At 46.4% G+C, this 26,773-nt stretch overlaps 1 protein-coding gene across 4 annotated transcripts in view; it reads right to left on the reverse strand.

Annotated features, from left to right (window-relative positions):
• Positions 1–26,773, reverse strand: part of LOC128687025 (mucin-2-like) — an 84,390-nt gene that overhangs the window by 47,050 nt on the left and 10,567 nt on the right. For all 4 annotated transcript variants that reach the window (XM_070082363.1, XM_070082364.1, XM_070082365.1 and 1 more), the window contains exon 2: positions 1,147–1,347. The gene's annotated coding sequence lies outside the window, so the exon portion shown is untranslated. The remainder of the gene's footprint in view (positions 1–1,146; positions 1,348–26,773) is intronic.

Raw genomic sequence — 26,773 nt, forward strand, 5'->3', positions numbered from 1 at the left:
TTTCTAGGATCAGATCGATGGCATTGGACCCAAGAGGAGCACCAAGGAGAGTGCTATTGGCTGGATCAATGGCTCGTGCTCCTGGTAAAACGGCGCTAATATTCTGGATCATCTGTTGATTGGTAGAAACTATTTCCAATTTGGTGGGGTATACCTGAAGAGTGTTTCGGGGTTCAACGCCCCCGCAACTCGGTCTGAGACCAGGCCTCGTTGTGGATCAGGGTCTGATCAACCAGGCTGTTACTGCTGGCCGCACGCAAACTGATGAACGAACCACAGCCCGGTTGGTCAGGTACTGACTTTAGGTGCTTGTCCAGTGCCTTTTTGAAGACAGCCAGGGGTCTATTGGTAATCCCCCTTATGTATGCTGGGAGGCAGTTGAACAGTCTTGGGCCCCGGACACTAGTATAAATCCATGCAATGAATTTTCGTTTAAACAGACATCTCCTTTCCTTTGTATTCAGTATAACACAGTAATAGGAGGGTGAAGGGGTATTTAAACGAAAATACATTATACAGACATGTCCGATGTAGAGGGACCGACAAGGTACACATTACTGATAACGGACATGTACCCATTCAGCAGACTTGGTCCGTTAAATGGAAAGCCTAAAACACACACACACACACACACACACACACACACACACACACACACACACACACACACACACACACACACACGCACACACACACACACACATGCATGAGGATTGTAGCGGACTTAATCAGTTGAATTAAGCCTAAATCTGGCCAAATATTTTGTCCCTTGCTCTCGAAATGTTACAAAGAGATCTATTTAATCATCGAGGTTTTACTAATATATGTTCAACCTCGCTCTCTCTCTCTCTCTCTCTCTCTCTCTCTCTCTCTCTCTCTCTCTCTCCTGTGTGTTGCAAAACATTCTCACTCACACCAAAATCCACGTAATTAAAGACAGCACAAAATAATTCCACAGCTGCACTAAAACAAAATCTCGGTATTAACACACATTATAAATGTAAGTATTTGAAAGGTTGCAAATAACATTTCCACTACATTATTCACTACTATAAATGTGTCCTAAAGTCAGAAAATATTTATTACTGACAAACTGTACTTAAGAAGAAGAGTAAAACTTATCAGTAAAAAATCAGTTCAACTCACATTTATCAGTTCGAAGGTTTCAACAATATATTCTTGTTATACATTCTGCGGGCGTGTGTGGGCGTAGGGGTTCCTCCGCTCCTGCAAGTGGGCGTGGCCTCCAGGAGCCCCACTCCCCATAGTGGGTGACCCCCGCCCACCCCCTGAGCACCTGACCTGGTGGAACCTTTCTGGGTGACGGGTCTCACTCACGCACTCTAACTGTAAGTAACAAAACTAACATCAGCAGGTCTTTATGAACTTTACACTAAAACTATATATATATATATATATATATATATATATATATATATATATATATATATATATTTATATATATATATATATATATATTTATTTTTTATTATCACACCGGCCGATTCCCACCAAGGCAGGGTGGCCCGAAAAAGAAAAACTTTCACCATCATTCACTCCATCACTGTCTTGCCAGAAGGGTGCTTTACACTACAGTTTTTAAACTGCAACATTAACACCCCTCCTTCAGAGTGCAGGCACTGTACTTCCCATCTCCAGGACTCAAGTCCGGCCTGCCGGTTTCCCTGAATCCCTTCATAAATGTTACTTTGCTCACACTCCAACAGCACGTCAAGTATTAAAAACCATTTGTCTCCATTCACTCCTATCAAACACGCTCACGCATGCCTGCTGGAAGTCCAAGCCCCTCGCACACAAAACCTCCTTTACCCCCTCCCTCCAACCCTTCCTAGGCCGACCCCTACCCCGCCTTCCTTCCACTACAGACTGATACACTCTTGAAGTCATTCTGTTTCGCTCCATTCTCTCTACATGTCCGAACCACCTCAACAACCCTTCCTCAGCCCTCTGGACAACAGTTTTGGTAATCCCGCACCTCCTCCTAACTTCCAAACTACGAATTCTCTGCATTATATTCACACCACACATTGCCCTCAGACATGACATCTCCACTGCCTCCAGCCTTCTCCTCGCTGCAACATTCATCACCCACGCTTCACACCCATATAAGAGCGTTGGTAAAACTATACTCTCATACATTCCCCTCTTTGCCTCCAAGGACAAAGTTCTTTGTCTCCACAGACTCCTAAGTGCACCACTCACTCTTTTTCCCTCATCAATTCTATGATTCACCTCATCTTTCATAGACCCATCCGCTGACACGTCCACTCCCAAATATCTGAATACGTTCACCTCCTCCATACTCTCTCCCTCCAATCTGATATTCAATCTTTCATCACCTAATCTTTTTGTTATCCTCATAACCTTACTCTTTCCTGTATTCACCTTTAATTTTCTTCTTTTGCACACCCTACCAAATTCATCCACCAATCTCTGCAACTTCTCTTCAGAATCTCCCAAGAGCACAGTGTCATCAGCAAAGAGCAGCTGTGACAACTCCCACTTTGTGTGTGATTCTTTATCTTTTAACTCCACGCCTCTTGCCAAGACCCTCGCATTTACTTCTCTTACAACCCCATCTATAAATATATTAAACAACCACGGTGACATCACACATCCTTGTCTAAGGCCTACTTTTACTGGGAAAAAATTTCCCTCTTTCCTACATACTCTAACTTGAGCCTCACTATCCTCGTAAAAACTCTTCACTGCTTTCAGTAACCTACCTCCTACACCATACACTTGCAACATCTGCCACATTGCCCCCCTATCCACCCTGTCATACGCCTTTTCCAAATCCATAAATGCCACAAAGACCTCTTTAGCCTTATCTAAATACTGTTCACTTATATGTTTCACTGTAAACACCTGGTCCACACACCCCCTACCTTTCCTAAAGCCTCCTTGTTCATCTGCTATCCTATTCTCCGTCTTACTCTTAATTCTTTCAATTATAACTCTACCATACACTTTACCAGGTACACTCAACAGACTTATCCCCCTATAATTTTTGCACTCTCTTTTTTCCCCTTTGCCTTTATACAAAGGAACTATGCATGCTCTCTGCCAATCCCTAGGTACCTTACCCTCTTCCATACATTTATTAAACAATTGCACCAACCACTCCAAAACTATATCCCCACCTGCTTTTAACATTTCTATCTTTATCCCATCAATCCCGGCTGCCTTACCCCCTTTCATTTTACCTACTGCCTCACGAACTTCCCCCACACTCACAACTGGCTCTTCCTCACTCCTACAAGATGTTATTCCTCCTTGCCCTATACACGAAATCACAGCTTCCCTATCTTCATCAACATTTAACAATTCCTCAAAATATTCCTTCCATCTTCCCAATACCTCTAACTCTCCATTTAATAACTCTCCTCTCCTATTTTTAACTGACAAATCCATTTGTTCTCTAGGCTTTCTTAACTTGTTAATCTCACTCCAAAACTTTTTCTTATTTTCAACAAAATTTGTTGATAACATCTCACCCACTCTCTCATTTGCTCTCTTTTTACATTGCTTCACCACTCTCTTAACCTCTCTCTTTTTCTCCATATACTCTTCCCTCCTTGCATCACTTCTACTTTGTAAAAACTTCTCATATGCTAACTTTTTCTCCCTTACTACTCTCTTTACATCATCATTCCACCAATCGCTCCTCTTCCCTCCTGCACCCACTTTCCTGTAACCACAAACTTCTGCTGAACACTCTAACACTACATTTTTAAACCTACCCCATACCTCTTCGACCCCATTGCCTATGCTCTCATTAGCCCATCTATCCTCCAATAGCTGTTTATATCTTACCCTAACTGCCTCCTCTTTTAGTTTATAAACCTTCACCTCTCTCTTCCCTGATGCTTCTATTCTCCTTGTATCCCATCTACCTTTTACTCTCAGTGTAGCTACAACTAGAAAGTGATCTGATATATCTGTGGCCCCTCTATAAACATGTACATCCTGAAGTCTACTCAACAGTCTTTTATCTACCAATACATAATCCAACAAACTACTGTCATTTCGCCCTACATCATATCGTGTATACTTATTTATCCTCTTTTTCTTAAAATATGTATTACCTATAACTAAACCCCTTTCTATACAAAGTTCAATCAAAGGGCTCCCATTATCATTTACACCTGGCACCCCAAACTTACCTACCACACCCTCTCTAAAAGTTTCTCCTACTTTAGCATTCAAGTCCCCTACCACAATTACTCTCTCACTTGGTTCAAAGGCTCCTATACATTCACTTAACATCTCCCAAAATCTCTCTCTCTCCTCTGCATTCCTCTCTTCTCCAGGTGCATACACGCTTATTATGACCCACTTCTCGCATCCAACCTTTACTTTAATCCACATAATTCTTGAATTTACACATTCATATTCTCTTTTCTCCTTCCATAACTGATCATTTAACATTACTGCTACCCCTTCCTTTGCTCTAACTCTCTCAGATACTCCAGATTTAATCCCATTTATTTCCCCCCACTGAAACTCTCCTACCCCCTTCAGCTTTGTTTCGCTTAGGGCCAGGACATCCAACTTCTTTTCATTCATAACATCAGCAATCATCTGTTTCTTGTCATCCGCACTACATCCACGCACATTTAAGCAACCCAGTTTTATAAAGTTTTTCTTCTTCTCTTTTTTAGTAATTGTATACAGGAGAAGGGGTTACTAGCCCATTGCTCCCGGCATTTTAGTCGCCTCATACGACACGCATGGCTTACGGAGGAAAGATTCTTTTCCACTTCCCCATGGACAATAGAAGAAATAAAAAAGAACAAGAGCTATTTAGAAAAAGGAGAAAAACCTAGATGTATGTATATATATATATGCATGTGCGTGTCTGTGAAGTGTGACCAAAGTGTAAGTAGGAGTAGCAAGATATCCCTGTTATCTAGCGTGTTTATGAGACAGAAAAAGAAACCAGCAATCCTACCATCATGCAAAACAATTACAGGTTTTTGTTTCACAGTCATCTGGCAGGACGGTAGTACTTCCCTGGGTGGTTGCTGTCTACCAACCTACTATATATATATATATATATATATATATATATATATATATATATATATATATATATATATATATATATATATTATATATATATATATATATAACACTGCGACTAGCCGAGGACTCGAACCCATGTCGTTTTGGCCCGCCTCATGGTGAGCGAAAATTACATGATGCTCTAACCCACAGGACCACGCAATCCTACAAGAATTACGCACCCAGCAGAGCTAGGTATTTTACCGTGATCCGAGGACATACGGTGGTGTGGGTGCCTCTGAGATAATTTCATTCTACTCCCCGTTTGGTGTACTAACATACTCGTGGAGGCTAGTACACCAAACGGGGAGTAGAATGAAATTAACTCAGTCACCCACACAACCGTATATCATCGGATCACAGTAAAATACCTAGCTCTGCTGGGTGCGTGATTCTTGTAGGATTGACTGGTCCTGTAGGTTAGAGCATCATGTGTGATTTTTGCTCACCATGAGGCTGGCCTAAACGGCATAGGTTAGAGTCCTTGGCTACTCGCAGTGTTGTTATTGATCAAATACCAAGAAAGGAAAAAAATTTTCATCATTCAACACTTTCACCATCACTCATACATAATCACTGTCTTTGCGGAGGCGCTCAGATACGACAGTTTAGAAGTCCCTCCAAACTGTCAGTATCCCAAACCCCTCCTTTAAAGTGCAGGGATTGTACTTCCCATTTCCAGGACTCAAGTCCGGCTAGCCGGTTTCCCTGAATCCCTTCACAAAATATTACCCTACTCACATTCCAACAGCCCGTCATGTCCCAGAAACCATTAGTCTGCATTCACTCCTATCTAACAAGCTCAAGCACACTTGCTGAAAGTCCAAGCCCCTCGCTCACAAAACCTCCTTTACCTCCTCCATCCAACTTTTTCGACGACCCCCCCCCCTTCCTTTCCTTACAGATTTACACGTTCTCCCAGTCATTCTACTTTGTCCCATTCTCTCTAAATGACCAAACAACCTCAACAACCCCTCTTCAGCCCTCTGACTTCTACTTTTAGTAATTCCACACCTCCTACTAATTTCCACACTACGAATTCTCTGCATAATATATACACCACACATTGCCCTTAGACACGACATCTCCACTGCCTCCAGCCTTCTCCTCGCTACAGCATTTACAACCCAAGCTTCACACTCATATAAGAGTGTTGGTACCACTATACTCTCGTACATTCTCTTCTTTACCTCCATAGATAACGTATTTTGTCTTCACAAATACCTCAATGCACCACTCACCTTTTTTCCTTCATCACTTCTATGGTTAACCTCATCTTTTATAAACCCATCCATTGACAAGTCAACTCCCATATATACACACACACACACACACACACACATATATATATATATATATATATATATATATATATATATATATATATATATATATATATATATATATATATATATATATATATATATATATATATATATATATATATATATATATATATATATATATATATATATATATATATATATATATATATATTATAGATAGATTTTAGAATGAAAACAATGCAAATATTTTGGAAGTGAACTTCCTGGTAATAATACTCACATGTTATGTACCCAAAGTTTAAATAACTTGATAATGCAAGTTGCGAGCGGCTTCAAACTTAACGTGCTGTGTATTTAACAATACACGTCACGTTAAGATGACTGAGGCTGCTTTTTCAGTTTGCCTTCATAGTTGGTTTCTTAGCGGAAGATTTGAACTAATTTTGGGTTATGTATGTTCTAATCTGCTACTTATTGAAGAAATTTGTTATCAGGGTCCATGTAATAACCTATAAATACCTCCCCTAATCCCTCTAAAATTTTCAGCACTAATATTTAACAGCATTAGAAAATTATGCTGCACTCCGCACTATTCCCTTCGCTTGCATTAACGTTTAGGTGTCTGGGGTTATGTAATACGCAACACCTTCCCTAGTTCGAAGCTACAGTTGTTCAACTAGTTAACCATGCTGTCAACCTGGAGGCTAGGCATGAGACTGTAGCAAGGACGATTATCCATGAAGTCACTATCTGGTAAACACCAGGTAGAAATGTAGAGAAAATGTGTAGTGAGCGAGATGTGGAAGTAGTAGAAGTGAGTTCAACTAATAGTTTCAAACATAGGTTGGATAAGGTCCTTAGACCAGGAACCAACAATGCCAGTCGATTAATGAGTGGGCCTGGGCCGTATGACCTGTCTTTGTAATACTCGTTTGTGCTAAATTGTTATCTGTTTACAATAATGTATTTACCACTGAATATATCATTGCTTAGTTAATCTTAAGTTAATTTTAAGCCTGCTCATAATACTCTGCATACAAGGGGCTTTGGCATGTTGCACTGTAATAACTTTGTACTTCACTGTATCATGTTCAAATTAATAAATAAATAAATAAATAAATAAAAACCAGAGCTGTTAGTGCTGGGTGAGTACACACTGTGGGGTGACGGTGCTAAAGGTTCGGTGTTGAGGAACTGAGAGGTTGCTGACAGTGTTAAGGTAGGCTTCCTCTCCTTGCTGGCTCTCAGTGTGCCAAATCTCTCCCTCCCTCCCTCCCTCCCTCCCCCTCCTAAAAAAAAGTGGCACCCAGCCCAGCTCCAAGCAGATCGTACTCGGCACAGCTGACACTCTTCCCCTTTTCCTGTTTTTCCCCTTGCTTATTAGACAACGTCATTGACCTTAATGTTTCAAGGTACATATACACCGAGAGTTGTATATCTCAGTGTATGTACGCAGATAGTTTATATTAATTTCTGTTTCAAGCATTAAAGTATATTTGACTGGTGTATAATCTATATCTTGACGATAATGGTATACAGTACAAAGTAGACGAAAAATTAGAAACACGTGCAACACCTGGGTAACTATATCTGAAGACGTTTCGCCAGCCAGTTGTTTTGTCAGTTTATTATAGAGGTTATTCTAAGACGTTGAGACTGTAAATAGTAAATGTCGATGTAATCAGTCTCATGCAGAAGTAAATACAGAAGATGGTGGAAGATGAGGTAATTAGTCCCTGAGCCATGAAGCCAGTGTTCGCTACCTTACTCTTGATGAAGCTCAAACAGGAAGATGAACTAATATTCTGATGTCAGATGAGGTGCAGCGGTTAAAGTCACGTCACGTAAAGTCAAGTCACGTCACGTCGTGGCATGCACCTGTGTCACAGCTTAGCAAGTAGGTTGTAGATATCCTCAAGCTGGCAAAATGTCTTTAAATAAAGACCTCTAAAAAAAAGCTGTGGCATAAGTGTCTAGTTCCACAAGCGATATCCAACCACAATGACCCTCGTTCAGTCCACCAAAATATCTTTCATTGTGCTAAACTACAAACAGATGTCACCCATACAGGTTGAGCACTTAAAATTAATCTGTAATTAATGCTTTTTATTATTATTATTATTATTATTATTATTATTATTATTATTATTATTATTATTATTATTATTATTATTATTATTATTATTATTATTATTGTTGTTATTATTATTGTTGTTTTTTATTATATTATTAGTTATTATTATTATTAGGGTTCTGGTGGCCTGGTGGCTAACGCTCTCGCTTTACACGGCGAGGGTCTGGGTTTGATTCCCAGCCAGAGTAGAACAATGGGCGTGTTTCTTTCCACCTGTTGTCTATGTTCCCCATCAGTAAAATGGGTACCTGGGTGTTAGTCGACTGGTGTGGGTCGCATCCTGGGACACTGACCTAATTTGCCCGAAATGCTGAGCATAACAAGGGGCTTTCTATGTAGTAGTATGTCATTGATGTCAGCTATAGTATGTATACTATGTACATATAAAGATAGTATTATTATTATTATTTTAATTATATTATTATTATTATTATTATTATTATTATTATTATTATTATTATTATTATTTTTATATTATTATTATTAATTATTATTATTATTATTATTATTATTATTATTATTATTATTATTATTATTATTATTATTATTATTATTATTACAAAATCGTAGTAAATTTACATCATGGTGGAAGTGAGGGTGGAACACGTACCTTTATATCTCAGCCAGGCTAAAATCTTACACTATGTGACCTTCTACCTTCTACCTTCTACCTTCTACCTTCTACCTTTTACCTTCTACCTTCTATCTTCTACCTTCTACTATCACATACTCCATTTGCTATATGGTTGAGTCAATGGATTTATCGACCACTTTCCCTTGATCCATTTTTATATGGATTAAAGTATTCTTGATGACAGTGTAGAGGTGACTTGTAGTACAGACTTGAGACTCAATCAACTCAATAATGCTAACAAAGCAAAGAATAAGACATATCTTGTAATAATGGCAAACAACACTAAGAATGTGATGAATAAGACACATATGCACCACTGGGAAGTATTTTTTACTTATACATTTCATAAATAAAGATAGTAGAGGATTGCACATGTGTTTTATTCATCAAGTTCCTAAATCTTCTCACTGAGTATACTCTGTTAAGGTGTATAGGAAGTGCTAGGTGTTACTGGTAAGTATCTTCTGTGATTCAAGTACACTGTTTGGGAATCTGGTCAACGTCTTTCCTCCCAGGGCACATGTACTTGCAACCCCACGGGCATGTGTTGTGCTAGCTACCACACGGGCACGTGTACTTGCAACCCCACGGGCATGTGTTGTGCTAGCTACCACACGGGCACGTGTACTTGCAACCCCACGGGCATGTGTTGTGCTAGCTACCACACGGGCACGTGTACTTGCAACCCCACGGGCATGTGTTGCGCTAGCTACCACACGGGCACGTGTACTTGCAACCCCACGGGCATGTGTTGTGCTAGCTACCACACGGGCACGTATACTTGCAACCCCACGGGCATGTGTTGTGCTAGCTACCACACGGGCACGTGTACTTGCAACCCCACGGGCATGTGTTGTGCTAGCTACCACACGGGCACGAATACTTGCAACCCTACGGGCATGTGTTGTGCTAGCTACCACACGGGCACGAATACTTGCAACCCCACGGGCATGTGTTGTGCTAGCTACCACACGGGCACGTGTACTTGCAACCCCACGGGCATGTGTTGTGCTAGCTACCACACGGGCACGTGTACTTGCAACCCCACGGGCATGTGTTGTGCTAGCTACCACACGGGCACGTGTACTTGCAACCCCACGGGCATGTGTTGTGCTAGCTACCACACGGGCACGAATACTTGCAACCCTACGGGCATGTGTTGTGCTAGCTACCACACGGGCACGAATACTTGCAACCCTACGGGCATGTGTTGTGCTAGCTACCACACGGGCACGTGTACTTGCAACCCCACGGGCATGTGTTGTGCTAGCTACCACACGGGCACGTGTACTTGCAACCCTACGGGCATGTGTTGTGGTAGCTACCACACGGGCACGTATACTTGCAACCCCACGGGCATGTGTTGTGCTAGCTACCACACGGGCACGTGTACTTGCAACCCTACGGGCATGTGTTGTGGTAGCTACCACACGGGCACGTGTACTTGCAACCCCACGGGCATGTGTTGTGCTAGCTACCACACGGGCACGTGTACTTGCAACCCCACGGGCATGTGTTGCGCTAGCTACCACACGGGCACGTGTACTTGCAACCCCACGGGCATGTGTTGTGCTAGCTACCACACGGGCACGTATACTTGCAAACCCACGGGCATGTGTTGTGCTAGCTACCACACAGGCACGTGTACTTGCAACCCCACGGGCATGTGTTGTGCTAGCTACCACACGGGCACGAATACTTGCAACCCTACGGGCATGTGTTGTGCTAGCTACCACACGGGCACGTGTACTTGCAACCCCACGGGCATGTGTTGTGCTAGCTACCACACGGGCACGTGTACTTGCAACCCCACGGGCACGTGTTGTGCTAGCTACCACACGGGCACGTATACTTGCAAACCCACGGGCATGTGTTGTGCTAGCTACCACACAGGCACGTGTACTTGCAACCCCACGGGCATGTGTTGTGCTAGCTACCACACGGGCACGAATACTTGCAACCCTACGGGCATGTGTTGTGCTAGCTACCACACGGGCACGAATACTTGCAACCCCACGGGCATGTGTTGTGCTAGCTACCACACGGGCACGTGTACTTGCAACCCCACGGGCATGTGTTGTGCTAGCTACCACACGGGCACGTGTACTTGCAACCCCACGGGCATGTGTTGTGCTAGCTACCACACGGGCACGTGTACTTGCAACCCCACGGGCATGTGTTGTGCTAGCTACCACACGGGCACGAATACTTGCAACCCAACGGGCACGTGTTGTGCTAGCTACCACATGGGTACGTGTTGTGCTAGCTACCACATGGGCACGTGTTGTGCTAGCTACCACACGGGCACGTGTACTTGCAACCCCACGGGCATGTGTTGTGCTAGCTACCACACGGGCACGTGTACTTGCAACCCTACGGGCATGTGTTGTGGTAGCTACCACACGGGCACGTGTACTTGCAACCCCACGGGCATGTGTTGTGCTAGCTACCACACGGGCACGTGTACTTGCAACCCCACGGGCATGTGTTGTGCTAGCTACCACACGGGCACGTGTACTTGCAACCCCACGGGCATGTGTTGTGCTAGCTACCACACGGGCACGTGTACTTGCAACCCCACGGGCATGTGTTGCGCTAGCTACCACACGGGCACGTGTACTTGCAACCCCACGGGCATGTGTTGTGCTAGCTACCACACGGGCACGTATACTTGCAAACCCACGGGCATGTGTTGTGCTAGCTACCACACGGGCACGTGTACTTGCAACCCCACGGGCATGTGTTGTGCTAGCTACCACACGGGCACGAATACTTGCAACCCTACGGGCATGTGTTGTGCTAGCTACCACACGGGCACGTGTACTTGCAACCCCACGGGCATGTGTTGTGCTAGCTACCACACGGGCACGTGTACTTGCAACCCCACGGGCACGTGTTGTGCTAGCTACCACACGGGCACGTATACTTGCAAACCCACGGGCATGTGTTGTGCTAGCTACCACACGGGCACGAATACTTGCAACCCAACGGGCACGTGTTGTGCTAGCTACCACACGGGCACGTGTGCTTGCAAACCCACGGGCATGTGTTGTGCTAGCTACCACACGGGCACGAATACTTGCAACCCAACGGGCACGTGTTGTGCTAGCTACCACACGGGCACGTGTGCTTGCAATCCCACGGGCACGTGTTGTGCTAGTTACCACACGGGCACGTGTTGTGCTGCCACACGGGCAGGGGTTGTGCTAGTTACCACACGGGCTCGTCTTGTGCTAGCTACCACACGGGCACGTGTTGTGCTGCCACACGGGCACGTGTTGTGCTAGCTACCACACGGGCACGTGTTGTGCTACCACACGGGCATATGTTGTGCTTAGACACGGGCAGGTGTGTGTTAGCTACCGCACGGGCACGTGTTGTGCTACCACACGGGCAAGTGTTGTGCTTGCTGCCACACGGGCACGTGTTGTGCTACCACACGGGCAAGTGTTGTGCTTGCTGCCACACGGGCACGTGTTGTGCTGCCACACGGGCAGGTTTTGCTAGCTACCACACGGGCACGTGTTGTGCTGCCACACGGGCACGTGTTGTGCTAGCTACCACATGGGCACGTGTTGTGCTAGCTACCACATGGGCACGTGTTGTGCTAGCCACCACATGGGCACGTGTTGTGCTAGCTACCACATGGGCACGTGTTGTGCTAGCTACCACATGGGCACGTGTTGTGCTAGCTACCACATGGGCACGTGTTGTGCTAGCTACCACATGGGCACGTGTTGTGCTAGCTACCACATGGGCACGTGTTGTGCTAGCTATCGCATGGGCACGTGTTGTGCTAGCTACGACATGGGCACGTGTTGTGTTAGCTACCACATGGGCACGTGTTGTGCTAGCTACGACATGGGCACGTGTTGTGCTAGCTACGACATGGGCACGTGTTGTGCTAGCTACGACATGGGCACGTCTTGTGCTAGCTACCACATGGGCACGTGTTGTGCTACCTATCACATGGGCACGTGTTGTGCTAGCTACCACATGGGCACGTGCTGTGCTAGCTACCATATGGGCACGTCTTGTGGTAGCTACCACATGGGCACGTTTTGTGCTAGCTACCACATGGGCACGTGTTGTGGTAGCTACCACATGGGCACGTATTGTGGTAGCTACCACATGGGCACGTGTTGTGCTAGCTATCACACGGGCACGTGTTGTGCTGCCACACGGGCACGTGTTGTGGTAGCTACCACATGGGCACGTGTTGTGGTAGCTACCATATGGGCACGTGTTGTGGTAGCTACCACATGGGCACGTGTTGTGGTAGCTACCACATGGGCACGTGTTGTGGAAGCTACCACATGGGCACGTTGTGCTAGCTGCCACATGGGCACGTCTTGTGCTAGCTACCACATGGGCACGTGTTGTTCTAGCTACCACATGGACACGTGTTGTGCTAGCTACCACATGGGTACGTGTTGTGCTAGCTACCACATGGGCACGTGTTGTGCTAGCTACCACATGGGCACGTGTTGTGCTAGCTACCACATGGGCACGTCTTGTGGTAGCTACCACATGGGCACGTGTTGTGCTAGCTACCACATGGGCACGTGTTGTGGTAGCTACCACATGGGCACGTGTTGTGGTAGCTACTACATGGGCATGTGTTGTGCTAGCTACCACATGGGCACGTCTTGTGCTAGCTACCACATGGGCACGTCTTGTGCTAGCTACCACATGGGCACATGTTGTGCTAGATACCACATGGGCACGTGTTGTGGTAGCTATCACATGGGCACATGTTGTGGTAGCTACCACATGGGCACGTGTTGTGCTAGCTACCACATGGGCACGTGTTGTGCTAGCTACCACATGGGCACGTGTTGTGGTAGCTACCACATGGGCACGTCTTGTGGTAGCTACCACATGGGCACGTGTTGTGCTAGCTACCCCAAGGGCACGCGTTGTGGTAGCTACCACATGGGCATGTGTTGTGGTAGCTACCACAAGGGCACGTGTTGTGCTAGCTACCGCATGGGCACGTCTTGTGGTAGCTACCACATGGGCACGTGTTGTGGCAGCTACCACATGGGCACGTGTTGTGCTAGTTACCCCATAGGCACGTGTTGTGGTAGCTACCACATGGGCACGTGTTGTGGTAGCTACCACATGGGCACGTGTTGTGCTAGCTACCACATGGGCACGTGTTGTGCTAGCTACCACATGGGCACGTGTTGTGCTAGCTACCACATGGGCACGTGTTGTGCTAGCTACCACATGGGCACGTCTTGTGCTAGCTACCACATGGGCACGTCTTGTGCTAGCTACCACATGGGCACGTGTTGTGCTAGCTACCACATGGGCACGTCTTGTGCTAGCTACCACATGGGCACGTGTTGTGCTAGCTACCACATGGGCACGTCTTGTGCTAGCTACCACATGGGCACGTGTTGTGGTAGCTACCACATGGGCACGTGTTATGCTCGCTACCACATGGGCACGTCTTGTGCTAGCTACCACATGGGCACGTCTTGTGCTAGGTGCCACATGGGCACGTCTTGTGCTAGCTACCACATGGGCATGTGTTGTGCTAGCTACCGCATGGGGACGTCTTGTGGTAGCTACCACATGGGCATGTGTTGTGCTAGCTACCCCATGGGCACGTGTTGTGGTAGCTACCACATGGGCACGTGTTGTGGTAGCTTCCACATGGGCATGTGTTGTGCTAGCTACCGCATGGGGACGTCTTGTGGTAGCTACCACATGGGCACGTCTTGTGCTAGCTACCACATGGGCACGTGTTGTGCTAGCTACCATATGGGCACGTGTTGCGCTAGCTACCACATGGGCACGTGTTGTGCTAGCTACCACATGGGCACGTTTTGTGCTAGCTACCACATGAGCACGTCTTGTGCTAGCTACCACATGGGCACGTGTTGTGCTAGCTACCACATGGGCACGTGTTCTGGTAGCTACCACATGGGCACGTGTTATGCTCGCTAAAACATGGGCACGTCTTGTGGTAGCTACCACATGGGCACGTCTTGTGCTAGCTACAACATGGGCACGTGTTGTGCTAGCTACCCCATGGGCACGTGTTGTGGTAGCTACCACATGGGCACGTGTTGTGGTAGCTACCACATGGGCACGTGTTGTGCTAGCTACCGCATTTGCACGTCTTGTGGTAGCTACCACATGGGCACGTGTTGTGGTAGCTACCACATGGGCACGTCTTGTGGTAGCTACCACGGGCACGTGTTGTACTAGTTACCACATGGGCACGTGTTGTGCTAGCTACCACATGGGCACGTGTTGTGGTAGCTACCACATGGGCACGTGTTGTGGTAGCTACCACATGGGCACGTGTTGTGGTAGCTACCACATGGGCACGTGTTGTGCTAGCTACAACATGAGCACATCTTGTGCTAGCTACCACATGGGCACGTCTTGTGCTAGCTACCACATGGGCACGTCTTGTGCTAGCTACCACATGGGCACGTGTTGTGCTAGCTACCACATGGGCACGTCTTGTGCTAGCTACCACATGGGCACGTGTTGTGCTAGCTACCACATGGGCACGTGTTGTGCTAGCTACCACATGGGCACGTGTTGTGCTAGCTACCACATGGGCACGTGTTATGCTCGCTAAAACATGGGCACGTGTTGTGCTAGCTACCACATGGGCACGTGTTGTGCTAGCTACCACATGGGCACGTCTTGTGCTAGCTACCACATGGACACGTCTTGTGCTAGCTACCACATGGGCACGTGTTGTGATAGCTACCATATGGGCACGTGTTGTGCTAGCTACCACATGGGCACGTGTTGTGCTAGCTACCGCACGGGCACGTCTTGTGGTAGCTACCACATGGGCACGTCTTGTGCTAGCTACCACATGGGCACGTGTTGTGCTAGCTACCCCATGAGCACGTGTTGTGGTAGCTACTACATGGGCACGTGTTGTGGTAGCTACCACATGGGCACGTGTTGTGCTAGGTACCGCATGGGCACGTCTTGTGGTAACTACCACATGGGCACGTGTTGTCGTAGCTACCACATGGGCACGTCTTGTGGTAGCTACCATGGGCACGTGTTGTGGTAGCTACCACATGGGCACGTGTTGTGGTAGCTACCACATGGGCACGTGTTGTGCTAGCTACCACATGGGCACGTGTTGTGGTAGCTACCACATGGGCACGTGTTGTGCTAGCTACCACGTGGGCACGTGTTGTGGTAGCTACCACATGGGCACGTGTTGTGCTAGCTACCACATGGGCACGTGTTGTGGTAGCTACCACATGGGCACGTCTTGTGCTAGCTACCACATGGGCACGTCTTTTGCTAGCTACCACATGGGCACGTTTTGTGCTAGCTACCACATGGGCACGTCTTGTGCTACGTGTTGTGCTACCACATGGGCACGTCTTGTGCTAGCTACCACATGGGCACGTCTTGTGCTAGCTACAACATGGGCACGTGTTGTGGTAGCTACCTCATGGGCACGTGTTGTGGTAGCTACCACATGGGCACGTCTTGTGCTAGCTACCACATGGGCACGTCTTTTGCTAGCTACCACATGGGCACGTTTTGTGCTAGCTACCACATGGGCACGTCTTGTGCTAGCTACCACATGGGCACGTCTTGTGCTAGCTACCACATGGGCACGTCTTGTGCTAGCTACAACATGGGCACGTGTTGTGGTAGCTACCACATGGGCACGTCTTGTGGTAGCTACCACATGGGCACGTGTTGTGCTAGCTACCACATGGGCACGTGTTGTGCTAGCTACCACATGGGCACGTGTTGTGCTAGCTACCACATGGGCACGTGTTGTGCTAGCTAACCCCTCTCCCCCCGCCCCATGGAACGGGTGAAAGCTTTATTTTTCAGACGTTTAAACAAGTGGTTAATATTTGTGTTATTGTAATTATTAACAAAGGCTTTAATTCTACATCATCGAGGTACCATTCAAAGGGGTACTTTGATGATAGTAAAGGGTTCTTGATCCAAGAAATACGAGCTATCATCCTTATTGTTGAGTCAAAGCTAATTACCTCCACCCCCTCCCACTGCCCAGGCGCTCAAAAGTAAGACGTCGTTAGGAATATCAACCCTGGAGGGTCAGTATCCCAGGATAAACCAATTAAGCTAATCATTGTGCGAAATGTTCTGTATAGCTATGGGTTTTCTGCGTGCACATCTAAATGTCACCATCACTGTACGAACACTGTGCCATGCTGAAATAAATTATTATTATTATTATTATTATTATTATTATTATTATTATTATTATTATTATTATTATTATTATTATTATTATTTCCATAGGGTTCCTTTTCTTCAGGTTCTCTCCCAGGATGCCACTCACAACAGTCGACGGTCTCCTACGTAACTGGTCTCCTACGTAACTACTGCTAAGTAACAGGGGCAGTAGGTATTAGGAAAACCTGCCAATATGCAGAATTAACCATGTGAACCAATGCAGTAAACTGCACATTCTAAACTTACATCGAAAATATAACCCCAAGAAAACTAGCAGCCGGAACAATCTTTGATACCCAGAGCACTATTTACAGACACAGAGGAGTCAATGTTCCAGAATTTCAGTAACAAATCAGTAATATTGGCTGCTATTAAGCAGGTTCGGATATTTAGGAAGACTGTGATGCGGCGTTTGGAAGTAATGACCGAGGATTTGTGGATGAGCTGAAGACCTGAAACACTGTACCCGGAACTGATCAACACATCACAGTTGTGCACTTTTATTAGAACAGTGTTTAAACATATTACTGCCACAGATGCGATGCTCAGAGTCATACATGCATTCATTTAAAAAGGTAAAATTCGAGGTGTGGACATTTTTTCATGTATTCACTAAGTTTGTCAACACACAGTTCGTACTTGACAAACTTGAGCGTGACAACTGACGTAGCACCTGCTGTGACTGGACGTTATAATGGGTTCATTGCCTGGTGCACAGGTGATGAAAGGTTTCCTAAATTCTTTAATTGTAACTGTGTAATTCACCAACAAGCATTGTGTGGTAAAATATTGACTATGAAAAGCCAGGGACATTTGCCTCAAGACTCTGTGTTCTCTTGGGTCGAGTATAAAGACGTCTCCTCCGCTCACCTGGAAGGAGATGAAACAGAACACAGACTTTTCGTTGTATGTTGATGTCAGGTGGCCAAGTGGAAGCAAATTTTTTCAGACATTTATGGATCTCTTACCAGAAATTAGAGGGCTTCTGACGGTAAAGGATACGGATAACAAAGAATACAAGGACTGGGTATAGCTGTTGAATTTAGCTTTTCTGACTGACATCACAAAGCTAAGTTGCAGGGTAAAAATGGAAGTTTTGTTGAAGTTATTAACTCTGGGAATGATATTAAGCAAAAACTGGAACTGATGTCCTGACAACTGCAGCGATATTAACTGCGCAACTCCAACATGATGTCAAAGATGGAAAGCCAGTGCATAGAATCTAACCAATTAGACAATGATCACTATTTTGAACGGTTAAAAATGTTTTTACAGATTTCAACAGAAGATTTAGCAATATTAGAACCTGTAGAAACTTTTTTGTGCTTCCCATATAGTGCAACCTTCGACATCGATGATATTGCATAAGGAAATGGATATATTGGCAATCGAGAAAAATTTTTGACTTTGCAAAACGACATTCAAATCAAATCCGGGTGTCATGTACTTTGTGAGGCAACATTCTCACACATGAGAATCATCAAATCAAAATAAGGATCCAGACTGTCAGATGATAACCTGGATGCGTTATTAAGGCTACCAAGCACCTACCATCCAGAGCATATATATATATATATATATATATATATATATATATATATATATATATATATATATATATATATATATTTATATATGTTATTATTATTAACACACTGGCCGATTCCCACCAAGGCAGGGTGGCCCGAAAAAGAAAAACTTTCACCATCATTCACTCCATCACTGTCTTGCCAGAAGGGTGCTTTACACTACAGTTTTTAAACTGCAACATTAACACCCCTCCTTCAAAGTGCAGACACTGTACTTCCCATCTCCAGGACTCAAGTCCTGCCTGCCGGTTTCCCTGAACTCCTTCATAAATGTTACTTTGTAACATATATATATATATATATATATATATATATATATATATATATATATATATATATATATATATATATATATATATATATATATATGTATATATATATATATATATATATCACTACTGTTTTCGAATTGTAACTTTAATATAAAACGTTACGGTAATCTGTTACAAGCCAAAAACAGGTAAGATACTAGTGTATCAGTAGGTTGACTTTCTAGTATTGTTGCTAGATAACTTGGTTACAATAATCGTATTGTAACATTAACGTTCCTTCTAGAGAGTGTAGGTGCCAGTTTTCTAGTTTTAGTGACGACAGTCATAATATTATAATATTGTTTTTCATGCTATATTCTGTCAATGTTTCTTTCGACAGGATTCAAACCTTTAACATTTGTGTGTCTTACTTGTTACAGGATTGTACAGGTGCTAATTAAAAAAATCTATTTCTTCTTGTTATTATTATTATTATTATTATTATTATTATTATTATTATTATTATTATTATTATTATTATTATTATTATTATTATTATTATTATTATTATTACCAACGTGACTCAAGAAATCGTAATAACACATAATAGTTTCTCGTTCTATGATATATTATGACTTTTCTACTCTCACCTTTGATTATCTGGCTGTCATAACAACTGCATATATGTAGGTGTTGGTAGCAGTGTGACTATGGTGGTAGCAAGTGATAGCCAGCAGTGTGACTATGGTGGTAGCAAGTGATAGCCAGCAGTGTGACTATGGTGGCAGCAAGTGATAGCCAGCAGTGTGACTATGGTGGTAGCAAGTGATAGCCAGCAGTGTGACTATGGTGGCAGCAAGTGATAGCCAGCAGTGTGACTATGGTGGCAGCAAGTGATAGCCAGCAGTGTGACTATGGTGGTAGCAAGTGATAGCCAGCAGTGTGACTATGGTGGTAGCAAGTGATAGCCAGCAGTGTGACTATGGTGGTAGCAAGTGATAGCCAGCAGTGTGACTATGGTGGTAGCAAGTGATAGTCAGCAGTGTGACTATGGTGGTAGCAAGTGATAGCCAGCAGTGTGACTATGGTGGTAGCAAGTGATAGCCAGCAGTGTGACTATGGTGGCAGCAAGTGATAGCCAGCAGTGTGACTATGGTGGCAGCAAGTGATAGCCAGCAGTGTGACTATGGTGGCAGCAAGTGATAGCCAGCAGTGTGACTATGGTGGCAGCAAGTGATAGCCAGCAGTGTGACTATGGTGGCAGCAAGTGATAGCCAGCAGTGTGACTATGGTGGCAGCAAGTGATAGCCAGCAGTGTGACTATGGTGGCAGCAAGTGATAGCCAGCAGTGTGACTATGGTGGTAGCAAGTGATAGCCAGCAGTGTGACTATGGTGGTAGCAAGTGATAGCCAGCAGTGTGACTATGGTGGTAGCAAGTGATAGCCAGCAGTGTGACTATGGTGGTAGCAAGTGATAGCCAGCAGTGTGACTATGGTGGTAGCAAGTGATAGCCAGCAGTGTGACTATGGTGGTAGCAAGTGATAGCCAGCAGTGTGACTATGGTGGTAGCAAGTGATAGCCAGCAGTGTGACTATGGTGGTAGCAAGTGATAGCCAGCAGTGTGACTATGGTGGTAGCAAGTGATAGCCAGCAGTGTGACTATGGTGGTAGCAAGTGATAGCCAGCAGTGTGACTATGGTGGTAGCAAGTGATAGCCAGCAGTGTGACTATGGTGGTAGCAAGTGATAGCCAGCAGTGTGACTATGGTGGTAGCAAGTGATAGCCAGCAGTGTGACTATGGAGGTAGCAAGTGATAGTCAGCAGTGTGACTATGGTGGTAGCAAGTGATAGCCAGCAGTGTGACTATGGTGGTAGTGTGACAAGTGATAGCCAGCAGTGTGACTATGGTGGTAGCAAGTGATAGCCAGCAGTGTGACTATGGTAGCAAGAGATAGCAGAGTGTGACTATGGATAGATAGCCAGCCCAGAGTGACTATGGTGGTAGCAAGTGATAGCCAGCAGTGTGACTATGGTGGTAGCAAGTGATAGCCAGCAGAGTGACTATGGTGGTAGCAAGTGATAGCCAGCAGTGTGACTATGGTGGTAGCAAGTGATAGCCAGCAGAGTGACAATGGTGGTAGCAAGTGATAGCCAGCAGTGTGACTATGGTGGCAGCAAGTGATAGCCAGCAGAGTGACTATGGTGGTAGCAAGTGATAGCCAGCAGTGTGACTATGGAGGCAGCAAGTGATAGCCAGCAGTGTGACTATGGTGGTAGCAAGTGATAGCCAGCATAGTGACTATGGTGGTAGCAAGTGATAGCCAGCAGTGTGACTATGGAGGTAGCAAGTGATAGCCAGCAGTGTGACTATGGAGGAAGCAAGTGATAGCCAGCAGTGTGACTATGGAGGAAGCAAGTGATAGCCAGCAGTGTGACTATGGTAGCAAGGATAGCTAAGTGATAGCCAGCAGTGTGACTATGGTGGCAGCAAGTGATAGCCACCAGTGTGACTATGGTGGTAGCAAGTGATAGCCAGCATAGTGACTATGGTGGTAGCAAGTGATAGCCAGCAGAGTGTGACTATGGAGGCAGCAAGTGATAGCCAGCAGAGTGACTATGGAGGTAGCAAGTGATAGCCAGCAGAGTGACTATGGAGGTAGCAAGAGATAGCCAGCAGAGTGTGAGTATGGAAGTAGCAAGTGATAGCCAGCAGAGTGACTATGGAGGTAGCAAGTGATAGCCAGCAGAGTGACTATGGAGGTAGCAAGTGATAGCCAGCAGAGTGACTATGGAGGTAGCAAGTGATAGCCAGCAGAGTGACTATGGAGGTAGCAAGTGATAGCCAGCAGAGTGACTATGGAGGTAGCAAGTGATAGCCAGCAGAGTGACTATGGAGGTAGCAAGTGATAGCCAGCAGAGTGTGGCTATGGAGGCAGCAAGAGATAGCCAGCAGAGTGACTATGGAGGTAGCAAGTGATAGCCAGCAGAGTGACTATGGAGGTAGCAAGTGATAGCCAGCAGAGTGTGACTATGGAGGTAGCAAGTGATAGCCAGCAGAGTGACTATGGAGGTAGCAAGAGATAGCCAGCAGAGTGTGACTATGGAGGTAGCAAGTGATAGCCAGCAGAGTGACTATGGAGGTAGCAAGTGATAGCCAGCAGAGTGTGACTATGGAGGTAGCAAGTGATAGCCAGCAGAGTGACTATGGAGGTAGCAACTGATAGCCAGCAGTGTGACTATGGAGGTAGCAAGAGATAGCCAGCAGAGTGACTATGGAGGTAGAAAGTGATAGCCAGCAGTGTGACTATGGAGGTAGCAAGAGATAGCCAGCAGAGTGTGACTATGGAGGTAGCAAGTGATAGCCAGCAGAGTGACTATGGAGGTAGCAAGTGATAGCCAGCAGTGTGACTATGGAGGTAGCAAGAGATAGCCAGCAGTGTGACTATGTAGCAAGGTAGCAACTGATAGCCAGCAGTGTGACTATGGAGGTAGCAAGTGATAGCCAGCAGAGTGACTATGCCAGAGTGACTATGGAGGTAGCAAGTGATAGTCAGCAGTGTGACTATGGAGGTAGCAAGAGATAGCCAGCAGAGTGACTATGGAGGTAGCAAGTGATAGCCAGCAGAGTGACTATGGAGGTAGCAAGTGATAGCCAGCAGAGTGACTATGGAGGTAGCAAGTGATAGCCAGCAGAGTGACTATGGAGGTAGCAAGTGATAGCCAGCAGAGTGACTATGGAGGTAGCAAGTGATAGCCAGCATAGTGTGACTATGGAGGCAGCAAGAGATAGCCAGCAGAGTGACTATGGAGGTAGCAAGTGATAGCCAGCAGAGTGACTATGGAGGTAGCAAGTGATAGCCAGCAGAGTGTGACTGTGGATGCAACAAGTGATAGCCAGCAGAGTGACTATGGAGGTAGCAAGAGATAGCCAACAGAGTGTGACTATGGAGGTAGCAAGTGATAGCCAGCAGAGTGACTATGGAGGTAGCAAGCGATAGCCAGCAGAGTGTGACTATGGAGGTAGCAAGTGATAGCCAGCAGAATGACTATGAAGGTTTAAAGTGATAGCCAGCAGTGTGACTATGGAGGTAGCAAGAGATAGCCAGCAGAATGACTATCGAGGTAGCAAGTGATAGCCAGCAGTGTGACTATGGAGGTAGCAAGAGATAGCCAGCAGAGTGTGACTATGGAGGTAGCAAGTGATAGCCAGCAGAGTGACTATGGAGGTAGCAAGTGATAGCCAGCAGAGTGACTATGGAGGTAGCAAGTGATAGCCAGCAGAGTGACTATGGAGGTAGCAAGTGATAGCCAGCAGAGTGTGACTATGGAGGCAGCAAGAGATAGCCAGCAGAGTGACTATGGAGGTAGCAAGTGATAGCCAGCAGAGTGACTATGGAGGTAGCAAGTGATAGCCAGCAGAGTGTGACTATGGAGGCAGCAAGTGATAGCCAGCAGAGTGACTATGGAGGTAGCAAGAGATAGCCAGCAGAGTGTGACTATGGAGGTAGCAAGAGATAGCCAGCAGAGTGTGACTATGGAGGTAGCAAGAGATAGCCAGCAGAGTGTGACTATGGAGGTAGCAAGTGATAGTCAGCAGTGTGACTATGAAGGTTTAAAGTGATAGCCAGCAGTGTGACTATGGAGGTAGCAAGTGATAGCCAGCAGAGTGACTATGGAGGTAGCAAGTGATAGCCAGCAGTGTGACTATGGAGGTAGCAAGAGATAGCCAGCAGAGTGTGACTATGGAGGTAGCAAGTGATAGCCAGCAGTGTGACTATGGAGGTAGCAAGAGATAGCCAGCAGAGTGACTATGGAGGTAGCAAGTGATAGCCAGCAGAGTGACTATTGAGGTAGCAAGAGATAGCCAGCAGAGTGACTATGGAGGTAGCAAGAGATAGCCAGCAGAGTGTGAATATGGATGCAGCAAGTGATAGCCAGCAGAGTGACTATGGAGGTAGCAAGTGATAGCCAGCAGAGTGACTATGGAGGTAGCAAGAGATAGCCAGCAGAGTGGCTATGGAGGTAGCAAGTGATAGCCAGCAGAGTGACTATGGAGGTAGCAAGAGATAGCCAGCAGAGTGACTATGGAGGCAGCAAGTGATAGCCAGCAGAGTGACTATGGAGGCAGCAAGTGATAGCCAGCAGAGTGACTATGGAGGCAGCAAGTGATAGCCAGCAGAGTGACTATGGAGGCAGCAAGTGATAGCCAGCAGAGTGTGACTATGGAGGCAGCAAGTGATAGCCAGCAGAGTGACTATGGAGGTAGCAAGAGATAGCCAGCAGGGAGTGACTATGGAGGTAGCAAGTGATAGCCAGCAGAGTGACTATGGAGGCAGCAAGTGATAGCCAGCAGAGTGACTATGGAGGCAGCAAGTGATAGCCAGCAGAGTGTGACTATGGAGGCAGCAAGTGATAGCCAGCAGAGTGACTATGGAGGCAGCAAGAGATTGCTAGCAGAGAGTGACAAGTGATATGGAGTGACTATAGCAAGTGATAGCCAGCAGAGTGACTATGGAGATAGCTAGCAAGACTATGGAGATAGCAAGTGATAGCTAGCAGAGAGTGACTATGGAGATACTAGCAGAAGTGATAGCTAGCAGAGAGTGACTATGGAGACAGCAAGTGATAGCTAGCAGAGAGTGACTATGGAGACAGCAAGTGATAGCCAGCAGAGAGTGACTATGGAGACAGAAAGTGATAGCTAGCAGAGAGTGACTATGGAGACAGCAAGTGATAGCCTGCAGAGATTGACTATGGAGACAGCAAGTGATAGCCTGCAGAGAGTGACTATGGAGACAGCAAGTGATAGCCAGCAGAGAGTGACTATGGAGACAGCAAGTGATAGCCAGCAGAGAGTGACTATGGAGACAGCAAGTGATAGCCAGCAGAGAGTGACTATGGAGACAGCAAGTGATAGCCAGCAGAGAGTGACTATGGAGACAGCAAGTGATAGCTAGCAGAGAGTGACTATGGAGACAGCAAGTGATAGCTAGCAGAGAGTGACTATGGAGACAGCAAGTGATAGCCAGCAGAGAGTGACTATGGAGACAGCAAGTGATAGCCAGCAGAGAGTGCCAAGTGCTATCTCACCAGTAGTAAACACTGGTGACGCAACCTCTGGGGTTAACTGCTTAATCCTATTTATATTTCAGCTTCAAGTTATTCTACGAAACAGATATATAAAACGGAGGCATAGCATCAGCTATTTTAAATTTATGTGGTTTACAGCTTGTCGACTACCCGTGGGTCATTAAGTCACTGTGTCTGACTCTTTATTTTGGTTATCCTAGATAATTTACACTACGTATGGTAATTGCACTTGTGTGTCTGTATGTATATAACCTTGATTGTTTACTTACTTATACCTGCTCACAACCGGTCAAGAATTCTTTAATTCCTAAAGTAGGGATTATTTTTTCGGCGTATTTACACCGGAAGGTATACTCATTTCAGTGTATATGTCCTGTCATCGCCCTGTACTGAGTGTGGAGACGTCCCCAAGCCCGTGTGGAGGTGTCCAAGCCACCAGTGTGGAGGGTGTCCAAGTCACCAGTGTGGAGGGTGTCCAAGCCACCAGTGTGGAGGGTGTCCAAGTCACCAGTGTGGAGGGTGTCCAAGCCACCAGTGTGGAGGGTGTCCAAGCCACCAGTGTGGAGGGTGTCCAAGCCACCAGTGTGGAGGGTGTCCAAGCCACCAGTGTGGAGGGTGTCCAAGCCACCAATGTGGAGGGTGTCCAAGCCACCAGTGTGGAGGGTGTCCAAGCCACCAGTGTGGAGGGTGTCCAAGCCACCAGTGTGGAGGGTGTCCAAGCCACCAGTGTGGAGGGTGTCCAAGCCACCAGTGTGAAGGGTGTCCAAGCCACCAGTGTGGAGGGTGTCCAAGCCACCAGTGTGGAGGGTGTCCAAGCCACCAGTGTGAAGGGTGTCCAAGCCACCAGTGTGGAGGGTGTCCAAGCCACCAGTGTGGAGGGTGTCCAAGCCACCAGTGTGGAGGGTGTCCAAGCCACCAGTGTGGAGGGTGTCCAAGCCACCAGTGTGGAGGGTGTCCAAGCCACCAGTGTGGAGGGTGGCCAAGCCACCAGTGTGGAGGGTGTCCAAGCCACCAGTGTGAAGGGTGTCCAAGCCACCAGTGTGGAGGGTGTCCAAGCCACCAGTGTGGAGGGTGTCCAAGCCACCAGTGTGGAGGGTGTCCAAGCCACCAGTGTGGAGGGTGTCCAAGCCACCAGTGTGGAGGGTGTCCAAGCCACCAGTGTGGAGGGTGTCCAAGCCACCAGTGTGGAGGGTGTCCAAGCCACCAGTGTGAAGGGTGTCCAAGCCACCAGTGTGGAGGGTGTCCAAGCCACCAGTGTGGAGGGTGTCCAAGCCACCAGTGTGGAGGGTGTCCAAGCCACCAGTGTGGAGGGTGTCCAAGCCACCAGTGTGGAGGGTGTCCAAGCCACCAGTGTGGAGGGTGTCCAAGCTACCAGTGTGGAGGGTGTCCAAGCCACCAGTGTGGAGGGTGTCCAAGCCACCAGTGTGGAGGGTGTCCAAGCCACCAGTGTGGAGGGTCTCTAAGCCATCAGTGACCAGTATAA

The sequence above is a fragment of the Cherax quadricarinatus genome, chromosome 7, assembly GCF_038502225.1.
Source record: "Cherax quadricarinatus isolate ZL_2023a chromosome 7, ASM3850222v1, whole genome shotgun sequence".
Taxonomy (NCBI): Eukaryota; Metazoa; Arthropoda; class Malacostraca; order Decapoda; family Parastacidae; genus Cherax; species Cherax quadricarinatus.